The 8,683-nt window shown below is 27.1% G+C and overlaps 1 pseudogene; it reads right to left on the bottom strand.

The window, feature by feature from the left end:
* Nucleotides 1-2,071: 2,071 nt before the first annotated feature.
* On the bottom strand, nt 2,072-4,831 carry LOC131625338 (uncharacterized; annotated as a pseudogene).
* Nucleotides 4,832-8,683: the final 3,852 nt, after the last annotated feature.

The raw sequence follows: 8,683 nt of genomic DNA, 5'->3' as shown, positions 1-8,683 counted from the left end.
TATTAATTAGATGAATTTCTGCCTTTTCTCGCAAAAGTCTATTTACTTCTGTTTTATGTTCAAGAGTATTGTAGCCTATGAATTCTTTATATATTAATTCCATTATTAGTTTAGCAAATTGTTGATTATTATTTTCTACCATTCCTATATATTGATTCCATGTTTCATCACTAATACTTGTTAAGAATTTCAGCACATTTCCTGTTGTTCTATAAGCTATTAAATTCTTGACATCCATTAGATTTATCTTAGAAAATTTTTCATCGGTTGCTATAAGCATAATCATATCATTAGACCACCTTTGTAGTATATCCTCTGGATTTCTTACATAGTCTAAGTTTAATAATTTTTTAGATTTAGTTTCTTCATAGTAAGGTTTAAATTCTTCCGCAACTTTTGTCCATTTTCCACTGGCCTTTGTATAACCTTTTTTATTCATAGTTTCATATTCATAGTTTTCCCAAGAACTATGAGGATTCCAACTCTCTTCACGTTTTCTTTTTTGTTTAGAATTACTTGTTTCTCCTTTTTCCATAAATATTTCGTCCATATCTGATTCAGATCCTAATTCAGATCCTATTTCTGAAGAATTATAATTTAATATTACTTCTTCATTCTCTTCCTTAGTTTCTATTTTTTCTACTTGTTTATTTTCTTCTTCTATTATTTGTAGTTGTTCCATCAATTGTCTAATTTCTTCAATATCATTAGATCTTCTTAATGCTTCTATGTATTCAGTTTTTATCCCCTCCATGAAGATGATGGGTTTATTAACATAAATGTAGTTATAGGTTCTTGTTTAACTACTTTTAGTTGGTTTACTTCTTTTGTTCTAACTAATATTTCTTCTAAATCTTTTATTGTTATACTTCTATTACTTTCTTCATGTTTTAACAAGGTTTCTAATTGATAAAGAATTTTTCTAATTTTTTGAATATTTATATCTTCATCAATTTCTTTATCTCTATTAATTTCATCAAGGGTTTCATGTATATTATTTATTTCAGTAAGACCATTTTTTATTTTATTAAAGGTATAATCTGCAATTTTATTGGTATTTTCTATTAATAATATAATATTTTTATTTATTTCATTCATTGTGTTATTTAAATCCTTATACATCACATCAATTTCTTCAGATAATAAAATTATTTTAAATTTTCCGTGGCTATTTCAACTTTTTCTAGTAGTGTAGTATTTCGGGTCGTATAGGTATCCGGATCCGTATGGTTTAGTATTTCGGGTCGTATAGGTATCCGGATCCGTATGGTTTTATACAGCTAAAATAAGTCATGATAGTGACGGTTTTTACTGACCGAATTTTAATTTTGGTCTCTAATTCCTTGGTCGCAATTCTCAGTGACGGATATTTTTATATTCATTTAATTCTTTTAACCTTGCTTTGTAAAAATCTAATTTATTTTCATATTCTAAAAGGTGTTTTGTAATTCTTTCATTTTCAAAATCAACTCCTATTATTAAAAAATAATCTAGTCTATCATATAATATTTTTATGTGACCTCTTGTTCTTTTAATTAAACTATTAAGTTCTATAATTCGTAATCTTTCATTAACTATACTCATTTTCTAGTTTTAAAATAAATTTTTGTTTTTTTTTTTTAATTTAATTAATTTGAATCTTAGTGCTCTGATACCAAAAATGATACCTCATTATTTATTGAAATAATTTTATAATTTATTTTTATTAGCTTAATCATCATCAAAATAGTCCCAAATTTCATCATTGTCTATTAAAGCTAAGTCTATTATAACTTCATCATCATAAAAACTTTCAACTAATAAAATATAATTTATATCACTTTCTAGTGCATAATGTATTTCATTTTCAAAAAGTATAGCTTGTGCACATAATTTTCCATATTCTTTACATATTTTTGTTTTTAAGTCATTTGGTAAAGTAAATTTCCAAATACATCTTAGTTTTTCATAAAAATCTTTCTCATTATTTCAATATTATCAAAACAAGTTATATCTATTTCTTTTATTTTTATAACTATTTCTTTTTCTTTTTCTTTTATACTAAATTCAGCAATACTCATTTTGTTTAAATTTATAATCTATTTTTCAAATATGTTGTTAAGTCCTTTACTTGGTTTGAAAGTTTATCAATATCACTTTCTTCAATTTTTTCAGGTTCATAAAATCTAATTGGTTTTGGTATTTGATTTTTTCTTAACTCTAAAAACTTTGATTTATTCATAAAAATTCGTAGCTCAGTTATTTCATTTTTCTTTGGATAATAAATTTTTCCTATATCTTCAATAAGACTTGGAATATCAATTCTATTATTATTTCTAAAGGTAATACTATGATGAGAATTAGTTAATGCATAATTAACACAATAAGTGATTGAAAATATTTTATCTCCTGATCTCATTAATTTTCCTCTAAGGAATTTGTGTTCAAGAGTTAAAGTTTGCTCTAATCTTTGAGTATTTAAAGGTATTCCAATATTTGGATATATTTCAAATTTTAGTTTACCATAAGCTAAATTTCCTTCTACTACTCCAAGTATTTTATCTACTGGGTCTGTAATTCTATCATCTTTTAATATTAGTTCTACTGGAGAATTTATTCCTTCTTGAAAAGTTGCTTTGAGAAATACTTGCACTGCTCCTATATGAATATATCCTATTTTATTTCTATGTTCATCTTTCTTTATATTTTTCTTGAGTTCCATAAGTTTCTTTTTATTTAATAATTGTATATAGGTATGTCCTTGGGCATCTGCTATATCAGTTGGTGTTTCATTAATTATTTTACCATAATATATAATATTATCCTTTTGGTTAAATCTTTTCATTATTCCTCCAATTCTATCTTTTCCCTTCATATTTGCATCCTTAGTTAAATCTAAGTCTTCCTTTTGTATTTTTTGAAATAAGGTTGGATCTATTAAAATACTTCCTTCGTAATTTCCATCTTCTTCAGTAATATGTAAATGTTCTATATCATTTACTATTTCTTTTTCCATTTTTGTTATGCTAGACATATAAGAAAATTATAACACTTAATAAAAGTAAGTAAGTAAAGAAATTATACCTGATCATGATTTCTTCTGAAATTTTGGTCCACCGCTGCTTCCGTAAGTTTATGTGAGATAGTTGATTAATAGATATATATGTTGTGTAATTTAATTGAATGATTCTTGAATAAGTAGAAACATGGTTTTATTGATATAAGTTTATGTTACAACAATGCACACAAAAGGTGCCAAGCTAAATCCTAAAGGATTAGCATGTGTTTCTAAAGAGAAACTTACACAAAGGTTGTTTTCTACAACTTGCTTCTTCCCATCGTAGAAGCACTTATTGGTAGCCCTAAACACACATTATAATATTATTTTCTTTTTACAACAATGCATAGTACTATTCATCTATAGTACCACTTATTTAAAACACTTAAATACTACATGACAAATGAATTTACTTTTTATCTACTTCATGACTCTATTATTACTTCCCCTTATCCTCATCTTCATGACTCTATTATTCATTTCCTTTATCCTCATCTTCATGACTCTATTATTGCTTCATCATTGTCCTCATCCTTAAGACACATAGACTTTTCTAGACACTTAGTCACTTCCATGGCATCTTTTTCTTGAAAGCATCTTTCACATGCATGATTTTCACTCTTTTTTATATTTGAACATAACTCCTTAAGTACACATGGCTTATAATTCATTGTCTCCTTATCAAATGCGTAAAATGGTAGCTCAAAAGATGTCAATAAATGGATATCTCTATCCTTTAGTACCTTTCCACTTGTCTTGCTTAGTAGTAGGAGATTAGGTGCTTTGTACAATACTTTCATACATGAATTTTTTCCAATAGCTTGACATTGAAAGAATATGCTTGAAAGTTGATTGGATAAAATTATATTTAAGTGATCATCATCATACATTTCTTCTTTTGAGTCATCTCTTAAAGGAAATTGATTATTGCTTACTCCAATGAAGACAAAGTGCTTGGCTGGTTGATTCGTTGTAAAATCCGGATAGGCTGAATAAAATTTTAAATAAATATTTCTTTCTCCAGCAATATTCTTTTTAAAATTCTGGACTGATTCTTTAAAATTATATGGAAAAAGATTAATTTCTTCCAGATTTTTAGTTAAATAAAGGCATTCAATAAGTCCAAATTGGAACATATTAAATGTTAGTAACTGGGATGCTCCTGGTGAAATTATATATAGCTTTTACTCCAAAAAGCTTTCTATCCACCATATAGAAACAATTAGTATTTTCTTTCTCGGTCTAGTAAGTAAGTCTTTTTAAATTCTCCTTAAATTTTTCTTCAGAGAGTCTAACCTGATTTTCATGCTCTTTTCGAGACATAATTGGCAAATTATCGAGGGAAGAAGGAATTCTTCCTAAGATTTTCATGGATGTTCTTTCTGGTGCATTATTCTTTGTTGTTTCTAAAAAAGTTCTTGGGCCAAGATAAATCTCTTTTCTTGATTTTTCTGATTCTCTATGATCATTCATTGCTTTTTCAGTTTCTTCTTTGGTGGCATACCCTTTATAAGTAACTCCTGAGATTTTTGTACAGTGAGGGGCTGCTTTATACCATTCATCATAAATTTCTGGAAATGGTCCGTTAAATACTGCATACCATTTCTTAGGTTCTTTTAATTTAATCTCTTCAAGTGGATTCTTCATTCTAAGTTGAGATTTTATAATTTCTATTTCCTTATCGATTAATTCCACTTCCTTTCCAATCAGTTCTTGCTCTTTTATTTTGTGAATTCTTAGTGCTTCTTTTAACTCCAATTGTTGTTTCAAAATTTCTTCTGAGATTCGTTCCATTCTCTAGAAAGTATATCTGCAAGTACGTTCTTTTCGCCTTTAATGTGAGTAATTGAGTAATTATATTCGGCTAGTTTCATCTGCCATCTTATAAGCCTGCCTTGCTTGTAAGTTCCTTTATGATTAATATTTTTGAAACCTGCAACAATAAGTATAATCGGTTCTAACAATAAATTCTTTATCAAGAACATAAATTCGATGTTTTTCTAACATCCGAATTAATGCTAATGTTTCTTTTTCATGAGTAGGATAATTAATTTCACTGTCTGAAAAGGTTCCAGACATATATCTGCATAGTAATTCTTTCTTTTGGCCAGGAGGCTTAGCCTTCATAACACCTCCCCAACATTCATTTGATGCGTCAGTTTCAATAATAATTAGATCATCATCTGATGGATGATATAATTCAGGAAGATCTTGACATAAATATTTCAATTTAGTAATAAGTATTTCGTCTTCTTCGGTCCATGACCAAATAGCATACTTCTTAAGTTTTTGTTGAAGTAATTTTCTTTCAGCTGCAAGATTTTTAATAAAACCTTCATTTGAAATATATGTTAGTAATCCAAGAAATCTTTGTAATTCCTTTTTTTCTTTTAGTTTAGTGGGAAAATTTTGAAGTTTTTCTAATACATGTTTTTGCATTATTATTTTCCCTTTTTCGATTTCTAATCCTAAATAATTGATTTTATTTTGAGCTACTATAGCTTTTTTCTTACTTAATACTACTCCATGTTCTAAACACCTATTAAGTACTAATTCTACTTTTTTAAAGTGATCATCTAGATCCTTATTTGAAAAAACTAATATATCATCAATATAAATAAGACAAAAATCTTTGAATTCTTTAAGGATAGAATCCATCCTGCGTTGGAAAATACCTGGTGATTGTTTCATTCCCATTGGAAGAACATTCCATTCATATTGACCTTGAGGACAACTAAATGCTGTTAAAGCTTTAGATTCTTCTGATAATCTTATTTGATAAAATCCAGATTTACAATCAAAAGTACTAAACCAGGTCATATTATTAAATCTTTCAATAATTAAATCCCTTCTTGGAAGAAAATACGCATCACCTTCCATAGCATCATTTATTTGTTTATAATTAATTACCATTCTTCTCTTTCCTCTTTTAATCTCATTATGATTTTCAACATAAAATGCTGGTGCTGAATGTTTACTTTTTGATGGTCTTATTAATCCTTTCTCACACATTTGCTTAATATCTTCAGCAGATTCATCTCTATCTTGTTTTGTGTATATCATAGGTTTACATTTGATTTCTTTTGTTGGGTCTTTTAGTTTCAATTCAACTAGTTCCATGTTTTTATTATTAATTTTAGGATCTAGTGGGTTTTCACTACACACTTTATCTAATAGTTCTTCAATATGTATTGAGATTTTTCTTCCTGGTTCTAAATTAATTAATGCATAACGCATTTTTCTACAAACTAAATATATAATTTCACCACGCTTTAGTCTGGAGAGCTCTGATTGTTTTCTTGAATAAATTGTTTGTGAAGAATGAATAATAGGGATATCTATAATTTCTTTTAGTTGTTTTCCTTTAATATATGGAGCCTTAATCGATATATATTCTAAGTATTGGCAAAAGGGTGCATATAATCGTAAGAAATTATTTCCTATTATTATATCTAACCCTGTTTCTTGTTGATATATTGTAGGTACTATGAATAATTTATTTTCAATATTTAAAGTAATTCTTGTAGCTACCCAATTTAGTGGGTGTATTGTGCCATCTGCTATTTGGATCTTTAATGGTTTTTCTAATCTTTTCCATTTACTAAATAATGATTTGGTTGCTATACAAATACTTGCTTCTGTATCTATATAGGCTTCAGTATCTTTGTTTTCTTTTTCAATTTTAATTTTGATATATGTACTATTTAGATTCTGTTTCTTCTGAAGATAATTCATCCTCTATATATTCATATACACTACAATCAGAATCACTTAATTCATCTTCTAATGGTTCTAAATTATATATTTTATATACTTTCTTTATTAGTTTTGATTTTTCTTTAAGATCTTTTTGTTTCTTTGTCGGACATTCATTGGCATAATGAGCTTCTACATTGCATATCCAACATACGCATTTCTTTATTCCTTTTGGACAATATTTTTTAGGTGTTTGTTTTCTCTTTCTAAAATACTTTCTTCTAGTATTTTTATAGGCCTTTTTTCTTGGATAAGTTTTTCTTAATTTATGTCTTCTTTTATAACTTTTTCTACTTCGTTGATTACAACCATAATTTCCTGGTTGCTCTATCTCTGGTATATCACAACAAAGTGAGGTTCTACCTCTATTTAATTGTTTAGCTCTTGTACTCTTTATACATTGCCGTCTTAATTCATTATATAAGATTTGAATAATACCTCCTAAGCTGTCACCTAATTCAATTGGTTGGGATTTCCATATATCTCTTATTTTTACACTAAGTGGGTATGGTAACTTGGATATAAAGACTCCTCGATATATTTCCCTAGTTTCATTATCTAATTCATAATAGTATTTTTTATACTCACAAATGAAACTATCTATTTCACACATATTACATATCTGCATATTAATTAGATGAACTTCTGCTTTTTCTCGCAAAAGTTTATTTACTTCTGTTTTATGTTCAAGAGTGTTGTAGCCTATGAATTCTTTATATATTAATTCCATTATTAGTTTAGCAAATTGTTGATTATTATTTTCTACCATTCCTATATATTGATTCCATGTTTCATCACTAATACTTGTTAAAAATTTCAGCACATTTCCTGTTGTTCTATAAGCTATTAAATTCTTGACATCCATTAGGTTTATCTTAGAAAATTTTTCATCGGTTGCTATAAGCATAATCATATCATTAGACCACCTTTGTAGTATATCCTCTGGATTTCTTACACAGTAAAAGTTTAATAATTTTTTAGATTTAGTTTCTTCATAGTAAGGTTTAAATTCTTCCGCAACTTTTGTCCATTTTCCACTGGCCTTTGCATAACCTTTTTTATTCATAGTTTCATATTCATAGTTTTCCCAAGAACTATGAGGATTCCAACTCTCTTCACGTTTTCTTTTTTGTTTAGAATTACTTGTTTCTCCTTTTTCCATAAATATTTCGTCTATATCTGATTCAGATCCTAATTCAGATCCTATTTCTGAAGAATTATAATTTAATATTACTTCTTCATTCTCTTCCTTAGTTTCTATTTTTTCTATTTTTTCTACTTGTTTATTTTCTTCTTCTATTATTTGTAGTTGTTCCATCAATTGTCTAATTTCTTCAATATCATTAGATCTTCTTAATGTTTCTATGTATTCAGTTTTTATCCCTTCCATGAAGATGATGGGTTTATTAACATAAATGTAGTTATAGGTTCTTGTTTAACTACTTTTAGTTGGTTTACTTCTTTTGTTCTAACTAATATTTCTTCTAAATCTTTTATTGTTATACTTCTATTACTTTCTTCATGTTTTAACAAGGTTTCTAATTGATAAAGAATTTTCCTAATTTTTTGAATATTTATATCTTCATCAATTTCTTTATCTCTATTAATTTCATCAAGGGTTTCATGTATATTATTTATTTCATTAAGACCATTTTTTATTTTATTAAAGGTATAATCTGCAATTTTATTGGTATTTTCTATTAATAATATAATATTTTTATTTATTTCATTCATTGTGTTATTTAAATCTTTATACATCACATCAATTTCTTCAGATAATGACATTATTTTCAATTTCCGTGGCTATTTCAACTTTTTCTAGTAGTGAAAACCTTCCATTTGTCACTTGAGGAATCGGCTATTTGACTATTATAAAGGAGGTGCCTCCTA

The sequence above is a fragment of the Vicia villosa genome, unplaced genomic scaffold (genome assembly GCF_029867415.1).
Source record: "Vicia villosa cultivar HV-30 ecotype Madison, WI unplaced genomic scaffold, Vvil1.0 ctg.000205F_1_1, whole genome shotgun sequence".
Classification (NCBI taxonomy): domain Eukaryota; kingdom Viridiplantae; phylum Streptophyta; class Magnoliopsida; order Fabales; family Fabaceae; genus Vicia; species Vicia villosa.
Note: the sequence above shows the minus strand (reverse complement) of the source record. Positions and strands in the feature narration are given on the sequence as shown.